This window comes from Cajanus cajan, chromosome 10, assembly GCF_000230855.2.
Source record: "Cajanus cajan strain Asha chromosome 10, NIPB_CcT2T_4, whole genome shotgun sequence".
In the NCBI taxonomy this organism is placed as follows: Eukaryota; Viridiplantae; Streptophyta; class Magnoliopsida; order Fabales; family Fabaceae; genus Cajanus; species Cajanus cajan.
Genome location: NC_138526.1, coordinates 23,309,925 through 23,324,016, shown reverse-complemented (window position 1 = coordinate 23,324,016; position 14,092 = coordinate 23,309,925).

Below are 14,092 nucleotides of genomic sequence, written 5' to 3'. Positions count from 1 at the left end.
TAACCAAATGTTAAGGGATTAAGGGAACAAGACACGTGTTGTGTTAAAATGTTGTAAGAAAACAAATAATCACAATAAACCACACAAATGTCATACCTTTTTTACTTCGAGATGCATACAATGCTACAAGAACTATCATTAAGATCTATTGCAAATATCAAATAAATACTTTGATTTATTATGAGAGTTTTCAATTGAATAAGGTTTCACACCCAAAAACAAATTCAATAAATTACCAAATTTAAATGATTTAACAAGATGTCATTTCATTCACACATCACAATCGAAATAATTTTTTATATCATTTTAAAAAAAATATTTCTACAAATTTTCTTATTTTCATTTTAAGAAAAGTATTAAATGTTTTTTTATGATTTTAAATCAATAATGTTTGAATTTTATTGAATACAAAATATTACCTATATATGGAAAATTTGTAGAAAAATAGAACTACATTACTTAATTATAATACGATTTTACACCTTATGTGATAGATACTTTGACATGTGAATAAAATTAAATGTGCGTAGGCAAGATTGGAAGTTTACATGTCTTTAACCCTCGACAAAGAGCTCTACTTTCTAATCTTACAATTCTTACATGTGCAAGGTTTCAATGAAGCAACACTCGCGTATCTGTCTCTCTCTCTCTCCAACAAAAATTTAAGGCTTCTTACATGGTTTTTAATGTTATAAATGAATATGTTTGTTTTTTGTCATGTTGTTTTCCCTTGAATCTTTACTTCACAATTTTGGATGTGAAAATGAAATATACTTTGACTTGGAGTATTATGAGAGCCAATAGGATGAAATTAAGAATTATCTTTCAAGGTTTAAAGATAGTTTTAATTGAATTTTTATTTTCTTTGACCTCATTTCAAGTGAGAGTTATCTTCCACGATTCACAAATGTTAAACGACACTTATCTAAAATACTTTTTGAAATATGGAAGCAAAAATACTTTGAAAGATAGTTCTTATCCCCCTTACTCTTAAAATGCTAGAAGTTAAAGTATATCTTTCAAAGTTCTTCTGTGTCCTTATTTCCAAAACTATTAAGACGAGTGCTTATTGTTGATCACCTTTAAGAATCCTAAAAGATAATTTTCAACCACATCCCACTTCAAATGAGATAAAGGACAATAACCATTCAACAAAAACTATCTGTAAAACATATCTCACTTTCACTCCCAAAATTGTGAAAGAAAGATTCAAGGAAAAATAACATGCCAAAAGAACAATCATATTGATATATAACATTAAAAACCATGTAATAAACCTTAACTTTGCATTGTAGAAAGAGAGAGACACATACGTGAGTGTTGCTTCCTTGAAACATTGCTCGTGAAAGAACTGTAAGACTAAAAAGAAGATCTCTTTGTTGATGGTTGAAGACATTTCTATGTATAGTTACTCCTATTTTTAAATCTTGCATGATCTCACTTAATTTGAATTCATAGTCTATATCAGAGTGTTATCACATAAGTGTAAAAATGTACTTTTATAATTGATTAATATAGTATTTTCCTATATTTTTTTATTTCTTCGTAATATTTTGTAGTCAATAAAATCCAAATATATTTATATTATCATAAAATCATAAAAAAAAATAAAAGAATTTGTAGACAGATTTAAAGAAAACGATATATAAGAAGGTTTAGATTTATTAATTCTTTATATTTAAGAATCTAAGAAATATTTTATGGTGTGTAAATGATATGACATTTTGATAGACGTTTTAAATTTGACAACTTATTGGTTTCATGAAATTAATAGATTCTTGAAAATGGTTTAAATTTTAATTATAATAACATAATACAAATTCTCATTTTCAAATTAACATAATTCGCAATCGTGTTATCATTGTGAATCTTCAATAAAGAGAGGGTAGACTTATCATTAAACCAAAAGTAGTCTATGCAATCACAAAATTAGGATAGTTGATATTTTATCTAATGAAAATAGAACTATTAGAGTTTGTCTAGTAATTGGATTGGAATATTATGTATATCATTTTAAATCAGGTCTTAAACATTGTTACTAATATTATAATTTTTATGAATAAAAATATATCTACTAAGAATATTGTTGAACATAAATGCAAACAAAAGTTGATTTCGTAATATATATTTAAAACTTTACAATCTACAATTCAAAAGATTTATATTTGATTAAGCTATCGATTAATAAAATTTAAAATAATTTATAATATTGTTATTATAATAATATCTTTTTATTTAATTAAGTAAAGATGTAAGTAGAAAAAGAAAATTTTAAAAAATAAATAAATAAATAATTCACACTTTAAACTCCACCTACCATAAATGAGTCTTTTCTAGTTTATTCTTCTTCACCTCTACGTAAATCTTCCACATATCTTTCAAAAAAAAATTAATTATTATAATGTCAAGTGTGGGCATGATAAAAGGGTCAAATATATTGCAACAACTTAAAATCATAAATAACAAGCATATACTTTATTACTAAACCAAAGGAAGAAAAAAATTATAAATATTCTTACGCGTTTGTTGATTGCCAAATCTAGGTGTGTCTGTCATTCTCTACACTCCCAATTTGCATAGATGATGTTGGTTTCACATCAAGATTATTGTGGGGAAGAATATTGTCGAAGATAGCCTCTAGGGATGAGTTTGAGATTGTCAACCATACAAAGATTTAAACTTTGTATTTCCTTGTAAAACATTAGGCAAAATGTATAAAGGATGTTACATGCCTACTTGAATAGGACATTAGATTCCATAGAATGAAGAAACAGTCATTAATTGTATATTTACTTTGGCTCGGGCCAAGTAGTAGCTTTCATTTAGATACCAAATTCACATATTATGAAATTGAGTTTAACTGAATCTTGTAAAATTAGTTAATTTGTAAGATTAAGATTGTATCTAATTTATATACTATTTTTTCCTTCTTAATAATTACTAATATAAAATATTTAACATGTTTTCATATAAAGATCTCAAATATAAATGTAAACAAATGATCTAATAATGAATTTATAACAAGTGGGTTGGTAGATTCTACAACAATTGTTAGAATAGTTTCAAATACTAAATATGTTTGTTTTTTTGTTTTTTGTTTTTAATTTCTAGACTTCCAAATTGTAAAATTATAGTCATTTGTACCATGCACCACCATTTCAAGTTTTATCAATGTTTCTATCTTCAAACATGTACCAAATATATTAACAAGTACTAAAGAAAATAAAATAACATACTAAAGTATTAAAAGACCTAATCTCTAGAAAGTTGATGCTTTTGCACTATTTATTTTCTCTACTTATTTGGCTATTTACCTATTTCTATAAGTTTTTGCAACACATTAGATACCATTGGACTTCTTCTCCTACAAGGAATACTTCTCCTTGAGCTTGGCTTGTTCCTCATCAAACTTTTACTCCAACTGTGCAACCGTTGATGCTTTGGAAGACACAGATAATGATTTGATGAGTAATGATTATTATGATTATTTAAAACAACCATGTGACATAGAAGAAGATAAAATATTTCACGAAGTTATTTTAGATTTTGGATTACTTCATTTCTATATAGAGAAGTAAACCAAAAAGACAATTGTATTAACTAGCTTATGAAGGTTGCTTAAAGTTATTGATTGATACAGAGGATTGTAGCCCTTGATGACACAATCCAAAATAATAAATTGTAAATCATAGTCATCACTCATTAGATCATCTTCAATATCTTCCAAAGCATCAGGGGTTGCATTTGGAGAAAAAAATTAATTAATGAGGAACAAACCCCACTCAGGAAGAATTACTCCTCATCTAAGACAAAGTCCAATGGCATCTATTACTAGGGTGTTGCAAAAACCTATACAAATAAATAAATAGCTAAATCGGTGAAGAAAATAAATAGTGCATAATAGATTGCCTTTTAGAAATTGGGATTTTAATACTTGAATATGCCAAGTTCTTTTTGTTAGTGATTATTGACATTTGGTACATGCCTAGATATAGAATCTTAGTTAAAATTTGAAATGTTGGTTTATGTGGTTCGAATGACTACAATTTTATAACTTGGAAGTCTATACACTTTACAAGAAAAGAAATTTACATTATATAAGATTGTATTAAGGTTTATTCTGCCTATTGTTGTTGGATCTATCAAATTTTCTGATATATAACTACTATTGGGTCACTTACAAATGTAGAACTTTACAAAATTTATACTTAAAATGTTTAATCTATAACATGAAAAAATTGTATCAAATATTTCGTATCTATACTAATAAAAAGATGAAAATAATGTATTTAAGTGATTAAAATTGTATCAGATATATTTCATATCTATACTATTAATATTTACTCATCTCATGTGGTTTAAAACCTTTTGTTCTAATATTGGCATGAGTAGTTGGTGTGGTTGTAACTTGCAATTTGCTATCATGTTTATTATCAACATGTTACTATAAAAATATATTGCTACATGTTAAGAGATTAAGGGAACACAACATGTGCTATGTTGAAATATTGTTAGAAAACAAATAATCACAATAAAACACCCAAATGTCATACTTTTTTACTTTGGGACACATGAAGTTGCAAAAGCTATCACCGAGATGGATTGTAAATGTCAAATAAATTCTTTGATTTGTTATGAGAGTTTTCAATTGAATAAACTTTTACAAAAAAAAAATACTCCATTGCATAAAATATAATAATGATTTTGGTTTTGGTTGCGGACTAAAATTGTAAAAAAGCATAGTCTACTTTGAATAATGAAAGGTATAAGATATTTACATTTAACTTGAAACTATATTTGTCGAAACCTACAAGACTAAGGAGACAAGATCTTTCATGACATTAGACTTATCCCTAACCATATTATTCTCCAATGTCCAATTTACCATCTTAGAACAGTCAACCATATTTAATACATAAAATTCAAAAAAAATTAATTGAACTATAAATCACAATGAATTTTATATAATAACAACATGATTCTATCAAACTCAAAAGTATATATATATATATATATATATATATATATATATATATATATATATATATATATTATATAACATCAAAAAGTGTCTACAATGAACCAAAAAGTTAACTAATTATAATAAAAATTCTATCAAATAATGTAAAAATAATCAATCAAAATTCTTCAAAAAAAAATACATGAATTATTATTATTTATTATTATTTAAAAAGAACATTTAAAACTTATCATTAAAAACAAAACAAAAAATGTTAGAAAATATTGTAGAATGATTAACAAAATGATGTTGATGAAGAATTCAAGATTATTTTTATACTTAAGAAAGATAAGGCATGCTTTAGTCATTTTTAATAAATAATCACAACTAAAACATAAAATATGGATCATAGTCAAATATTGATAAACTTTTAAAATATGATAACTTATTATTTTGAAGAGAATAATAAATTCTTTTTTATTTAAATTATTGTTAAACATTATTATATGCTAACAAATTATGGTTTAATTATGTATATTTAAAATTTTGCAATCTATAATTCAAATATTTAACTAAATTCTTTTTAACAAAAATTCTTTATTTTTTACCAGTAAATGTATCAATGAAGACCTACAAATAGAAATACCGGTTCACAGTCTCGAATAAAAATATTTGTCCAAAACGTCTTGAATAAAAATATTTATTTTTAAAGGAACATATATAACTTTGAGTTATCTCTTGAGAATAAAATGAGAAAGACTTGGTTAATTATAACTTTTTTTACTCTAGAGTATTGTAAGCAAAACGATGAATGAGACAGACATACTTTAGTCACTTGAAATATATAATTAAAAAAAATCTAAAGTATAGATTGTAGTCAAATATTCATAGATAGACTTTTGAATTCTATAACTTATTGTTTTCCTGAAAATAATAAATTATTTAATATTTAGCATATTGATGAACATTAAATACTAATAAATGTTTATTTAATAACAATTTTTTACTATGTCAACATTAAAATTATATAGATTTGACTAAATTATAATTAATAAGAAATACTTAATTTGTCTCATATTAACAAATATACGATATGCAATAGGAGAAATTCAATCCAAAGTCTTGAATAAAAAAGAGAGTATCTGTGGGTAAGGAAAATTAAAAGGAATGATAAGGTCAATATATTTTTGTCAAACTAAAATTCCTACAAAAAATTATTTTTCTATTCATTTTTTCAGTAGAGTAATTTCAATTTTTCAAAAAGTAAATAATAAAAAATATTTTTCAAGCTTGTTTCGCTCAATGAAAAATTGAAGATGGTCTCTTCTTCATTTGACAAACAAGTGTATGATTTCACTTTTCCAAAATCATGCTCCAAATTGTTTATAAAATTAAAAATAACACATATGACAAATTCAATTATTTACATAGAAAAACCCCTTAGAAATTGTTATAGTGCTCAAACAATTTTGAAAAAAAAAAGTATTATAGCATATAGAGGAGTCAAGATACTGGGAAATGGAGTGGCAAAACAATATATCTATCCATCATTCATCTAATCCATCCATCACTAAACTCATTCATTATATATATAAAGTAATAATAGATTTGATACAATCCATCTATTAATTTTTATAAATGAATAGTAATTCATCCACTATTTTTCAAAATTCATTAGATTACAATAAGAGGGATATATTGGATTGAGATTTTGAAAGACTATTTTGAAAAAAAAAATTGGACACTTAAAGATTATATATTAATATAATGACTTAAAATATTTTTTAAAAGACTTTTACAAAAAAAAAATATTTTTTCATGGATGGATCGGATATACATACATTAAAAAAATTGTTAATTGATAGATTAGATTTTATATTCTTAAATGGATTGGATGGATTAGATTTTAAATAATTTTTTAGGATATCTAAACGGATTAATAAATTATTTTTATTTGATCTATTATAATCCAACTTAAAAATTATCTAATTCAACTATTTACCTCCTTGGAGAAATGGTCTCACACCACCAAAACCAACCCAGAAAATATATTTTAAAATTAAAAAGTAGTTGCAACCCAAACATAAAAAACAACTACTTTTCAATATTTGTGACATTCTCATGATACTCATGACTCAAACTAGTTTCAACAACCAAAACAACACAAGAATTAGAAGAAAACATCGTAGCTTGGATGGAAGAAAAGGAAACCTCCCCATACCTTTGTGGTTTCAACCCCAAATTGAGCAAAATGAGTGTTGTCTTTAAGCTCTCAACATTGCCACAAAAACATGCACTAAAGAATAAGGAAGGAAAAACTCTTGCTGAGGGTCCAAATCAAATTGTAGAGACAAGGTGTTGGTGGATTTTGGCAAAAGGAGGACAAATTGTAGAGAGAGAAAAAAATGAAATTTCTCTCTCTAATCTCCCAAAAGCGGCAATACATAAAGGAAGAGGGTTCAACTTCTTACTTTTATAGAAGCTCCAAAATCCTAGTTACCCAACTACCACGCACATTAGACCAACTGTTATGTAGTGGCCCAAATGAAATGTTAACACTAGCTTGGATAAATGATTATTACTAGGACCTGATCCATTAAATAAGTTGCTTTTAATTTGGATGCTTCCTTTTGAAGGGTCTTGATTTTAATATTGTTGCTTTTGTTCATTAAATTGTCATCTTGTAAACAATCCAAATTATGAATGAAGATATGTTGTTATCTAGTATTTCTTAGTTTTGCTTTCCTTTTTTTTACGTGAGTCATGTAAGCCTATCAGATTACTGCTTTCTTCGACATACCGTGCCTTTGAATAATCACTCTACACGTTCCAAAGATCTAGATGGTACCATCATTTCTCTAGCGAGAAAATAGGTTTTTTGACTACTTAAATTGAGAACAATCAGCACATTCAAGATTCCAAACATGAATTGCTAACTTCTATTCTTGTAAGTGTGATTAAATAGCTCACTAATGGAAGCTCCTATAGTGCCTTCAATCTTTTCCAACCACAATTATCTATTCCTCTTACCATTCTTTTCAAGATACCATTTATCCCTCATATTTCCTCACTTACTAGCCCCAATTTTATTTTTTTATTCAGTACCACCACCATGCCATCATCTCAGCATCCCCTACCACATATGTCCTTCCACCAACCCATCTTTACTCATCACATTACCCCTTTATTTATTAATTTTCAACCACCCCCATTTAACCTTTACAATACTAAACCACCTCCCTTTATCCATCATCATACTTAACCCTTATGTTTTCCTAAACTCCAATTATCACCATTTGACAAATTTGAGCCTTTGGATTGACTGTTTCAAGTTGAGGACTATTTCTTATACCATCAAATACTACAAGAACACAAACTTTTCATGATTACTTTTTAAATGAAGGGTGACATGCTTAGTTGGTTCCAATGAATGTTTCAAACAACTAACTCACTAATTGATCGAGTTTTACCAAAGCGCTAGAATTGTGTTTTGACTCATCCACTTATGAAAATCATCGAGCTACACTTTTTAAGCTCTACTAATATGGCTCTATTTCTGAATATCAAGCCACTTTGAAAAATTATGTAATTGTATTATTGTCCTCACTCCTACTAATATTTTATACTATTTTATTTCATGTCTCAATCTAAAAATATCATAAATAAAAATTATATCACAATCAATTAAAATTAATAAATTAAAATTTTAAAAAGGCATTAAAAGTAAGATACTAAAAATGTGTTATAAACATCTAAGTAAATTATATATATATATATATATATATATATATATATATATAATATTTTTAAAAAGTACAATATTAAAAATTAATAAATTGAAAAGTAAGAATAAAATTAAATATTCATAATAATAATAATAAATTTAATGTAATAAAAATTAATAAACTGAAAAATAACAAAAAAATTAAATGTAATAAAAATCAAATATTAATAAAACTAATAATAAAGTTAAATATTGATAAGAAAAAATAAATGCAATAAAAATCATTGTTCATAACATGTTAAAAATTTAAAAAAAAAACTTTAAAGGCTAATTATATTTAACTACCTTATTTATATAAAATAATACATAAATTACTTAATTAAATTTTGAACATAAAAATAATTTAATTATCTTAATTTAAAATATTTTTCATTACTTTAATTATCTAAATTAATATTTTATATTTTGATATCCATTTTAACAATAAATTTAGTGACAGGAACTAAAAATGTATGCTAAGAAAATGTAAAGAATCAAAAAATGATAAAAAAAAATAAAATATATATATATATAAGAAGAAAATAAGACAGCACTATATTTGTAAGGGCTTAAAATATATATAAGCCTATAATTAATTTGTTTGTCAATAACTCGACATTAAAAAGTACCCAAAAATCTACCAAGTGTTAATAACATTAAAAACTCAAAATAAAGTCTACAGATTTGCCATGTTCGACTATATTACAAACTCAAAACAAAATTTTATTTAAGTCAACACTACAAAACAAGTCAAGGAAAACTCATACACTAAATGAGTTCATTAAAGACTTAATATGTAACACTATACGTTTTAGGTGCTTTATTTGATTATATGTGATTTATAAATTTTTGTTTGATTGTTGTTTTAGAGCTTTGGGATCAAAGAACCCTGAAAGTTAAATTGTCTTAAAGGTAGTCTCAAACAGAGTTAAGTTGACTCAACTTAAGAAATGGTATATAAGATTTTTCTTAAGACATGAACCTCATAAATTCATGGTTTAAGAAAAGCTAAAGAGAAGTTAGAAAGAAGTTCTCTAGAACCCATACTTTTTTACAAATTAATTCCTTTGAGTTATCTTTAACTGCATAGTCTCATACCTATACAAATCTCTGGATTGCTCTCATTCTGATGTGTTTAGGTTGTTACAATTTCACATCTTAAAACTTAAATCATTTGAAAAACAATTTTAACATGTTATACACTTATAAACCTTTCTCACAAAATACTATGGCTCTTATGTAATCAATTACCCTTTTGTGTAATCAGATATAACAGATTTTTGATTTCCTAGAAACTATGAAGGACACATTACAATCTAATACATCTTCATGTAATCAGTTACAAGAAAGACTTTTACTATACATATATAATTTGTTACTTCTTCAGTTAAGTGATTACACTAAAGATCGATCTTTTTCTCTTTGAAAAACTTAAAGATAATTTTTTTAATGTTTTTTTTTTTGCTTGATTGATTTTACTTATGAAAGCATGTTTTTCTTTTAATCTTGTTTATTTTAAAATCTCTAGTTTTAAGAAATATTTGGTTAATCATATATTTGCTTCACATGACTCTAGCTACCTATTCCTAAGTAAAAACACTTAAACTATTACAACATGACTTCATCTTCAGACAACCTTGACTTCAAGTTTGACTCTTTGATCTCTTCATATGTGAAGCCAAAACCTTCTTGTATTGCATCTTCAAACATTTTTAGCCTTTTCTTTTAAATGCAACAATATAACTATGGTGCTTAGTGAAACTCACTCTCACTTAGCACCCAAACTTAGAATTCTTATGTGAAATGGTGTATAGCAAGGTTAGACTCTCTAAGGGCCTAACTAAGGGTCTCTCTCTGTGGATCCAACTCTTAGTGTGAGTACAACATGCATGCTTGGTGCCAGAGTCATTATTTTTCTTTGTGACTTTCATGCTTAGCATAGGCAAGTCCATACTTAGTGTTGGAGAAATACAAACGAACTCTCTTCCTATGGAATATCAAGCTTAGTATTGAGAATCTCCCAATTAGTACGGACACACAAAATTCACAAAATTGGGTTTTTGAAATCCCCCTCAACTCACTCTTAAGTCCAATTATTCTTAGTTTTGTCTCAATTTTATAGTTACATTCATAAAACATTATTTACTTGTAATGCACACTTAATGATATTAACGAAAAATTTCAAACCACCACTCATATAATTCATCCAAATCATATCACCACTCAAGTCTAAGGAACCCTAAAATACCATAACTCATTGACAACAAATCAATCCAATCTCAAGCATTCCCATCATAACTCATCTAGAAGACATACAATTAAATGAAGTAATATCCTCCTCTTATCCACAACTTGGTTCACGCTCATGAATGAAATACCCACCCCAAACTTAGACCTAAAATTATGGATAAACAACCATCCTACTTGCAAGTACGTTTCGTCATCCTACTACTAGAATTTCTCTTATTATATGCGACTTTTCATACAAATTTTACATAAAAATTCACAAGAAATGTGATCCTTACGAATTTTTCCGTGAAATTTTATCTACAGATAATATCTTTGTGGATAATATCTTTTTGCAAATTTTAAAATTCGCAAGAAATTTTCCTATGAAATTTATTGTGAAAAAAATCTCAAGAAATTTTGTAGCAAATTTTTTTATGAAAAAAAAAATAAAGAAATTGCTACAAAAAGTTTCTTGCGAATTTATAATTCAAAAGTAATTTTTGTGTAAATTGTTTTGCTAAATTTCTTAAAAAAAATTAAATTTACAATAAATTTTGTCATAATTGTGAGTATCAAATCACCATTATTTCTTCAATTATTATCTTTCAAACACACAATGAATTCATAATATGTTTTTCACACCTCCAATATGTGATTGATGACCTTTTGAAATTTTTGAATGTAGGTTATAGGTCTAACCCAACCTAAGATTAATCTTTAGTAATATACTCTTTAATTGTCTTATTTCTAATTAATGTGGAGCTTAAGATTTTCTTTAAAAATTAATTAGATTATGTCCTTATAAATAAAATTAATTCAATCACATTGAACTACAAAATCATATTATTATAAATTATATTAACTCTTAATATTCAATATTCTAAAAAATAGTTTTATTAAATAATTTTATTTTAAAAACTATCATTAAATTAAAACTCATTATCATTAATTTATACATTTAATTAAAATAAATGTTTAATTAATTAATATTTTTAAATAAATTAATTTTTATGAAATATTTATAAATAATTTACTAAAATAATATTTTTAATTAAAAATTTTAATTATTAAACTTATAAATTTAAATATTTTTTAAATTTTTCTTGGGGATTAAAATTGACAAGAAAATCCACAAGAAAAATCACCTGTGAAATTTTTCTACCATTTATGATGCTATTGATAAATATTATCTGAAAATTTATTTTTGCAAGAAACAAAAAAAAAATTCTTACAACATTTTTACGAATTTTTACCATGAAAAAAAATTCTATGATCATCAAAATTGTAGCAAAATTTGCAAAAACTTCTTGTAAATTATTTTCGATAAAAAAAATATGTCAAAATTTCTACAAATTATTTTTCACAAATAAATTCGTAAAAAGTTCTATGGATTTATTATTGCAAAAGAATATTAAAAAAAATTTCTGCAAATATTTTTTTGTGGAAAAAGTCACAGAAAAATAAATTTTTCTAGTAGTGTCGTATTCATGTTATATTAAAATTGAACTCATAAATAAAATATATTTTCATCATTAACACTTTTCATTTTACCTTAAATAATTTGTACCTATTAATTTGTATGCAAATTTTATTTTACCATTATAAAATTGTATTTTACTAATGTTTTACAAGACATTTTATAAAGAAATTATTAAATTCAAAATATATAATTTAACACACTTTATAGTTTTGATTAGTTGTTTTTAATTTAACCTTGCCGTATTTTAAATTGTTATTCAGTTAGGTAACCAAACTTTTGTCCTTCTTATCCTTAAAAAACAATTGTCTAAGATCTCAAAAGATAATGATTGAAAACGGGAAAGAAAAAGGGGTGGATGAATGATATATGAAAACATATTGCATGTTGTAACCCCATAATTAAGTGCAATAATAAGGGCATGGACTTTGTGTGGCAAAGCAAAAAGAAGGAAAGAGAAGAGAAAACTGAAACGGTCCATAACAGCAACGTAAAAGGGTAGTATGAGTCTACGAGAGACTTATGCATTATTGCTTAACCAGAAATGGCTGCCACGTATGCTAGTTACATGTAACCTTTAATTATGTCTAAAACAAAATGGGCCAGTCCCGCCTATCTGGGCCGGCTCATATTGACCCACTTTAAAAATGAACTAACCCAACTCAGTCTATTTTTAATTTTCTCAAAAAAGAAATTTGGCCCGGCCCGGCCTACTACAGGTTGGTGGGTTATACGGGCCAGCCCACCAGCCCACCAAAAATTAAAAAAAAATTATAAAAAATTCAAAATTTTAAATTAATTATAAATTAACATAATAGTCATAAAATTAGCATCATTAATAATCATAGGTCATAACTCATCATACAAAATTAAATATAAATCATGATAAAATTCTAAAATAAAAATTTTCAATATCCCATCATACAAAATTAACTACAAATCATACTTAAATTTTTATTGCAAAAAAAAATAGTGAGTTGGTGGGTTACGTGGTGGGCCGGGTCAAAGTAGACCGGATTGAGATATATCCACATACTATAAAACTTCAATTTTTTTTACCCAGCCTGACCAGTTTTCAAGCCCACTTTAACGGTTCTACTCAAACCTCTATGAGATTTTAAAACAAATATTCACCATCAAGTTCAAAACATGTGCTAGTTCAGCCCAAAGAAATGGGCATATAATATTTTCGACATCCAATGAACTGTTAACTTGTTTTTCTCAAATAATTCATAATATTTATTGATGTGAAATTCCATTAGGAGTATTTTAAGGAAGAGATTTTTTTCCTTTGATTGGATTCTTTAATCATTCCAAAGAGTTTTACATCAATAGTAAATTTGATGTTTCTATGTTACCACCGGTGAAAAAAAGAAAATTAAAATTGAGATTTTAAAATCAGTTATCATAAAACCAATTTTATTTGTGTTGGTATGCGATTTTGGTATTTGGAAGTTGCCTATATACTATTGTGATAAAATTTAGTGCTGGTTATACCTCGTTGAGAGTTGATTAATGTTTGCTTAATATCTAGTGTTGAATATTATGATGTAAAGGTAGTTGTTAATTTCTTATATAGAGTTGGAATGTTCGCTTAATATCTGGTTTTGACCATCATGTTTAGGGATAGCAACGGGTGCGGGTGGACATGTGTAGGAACTAT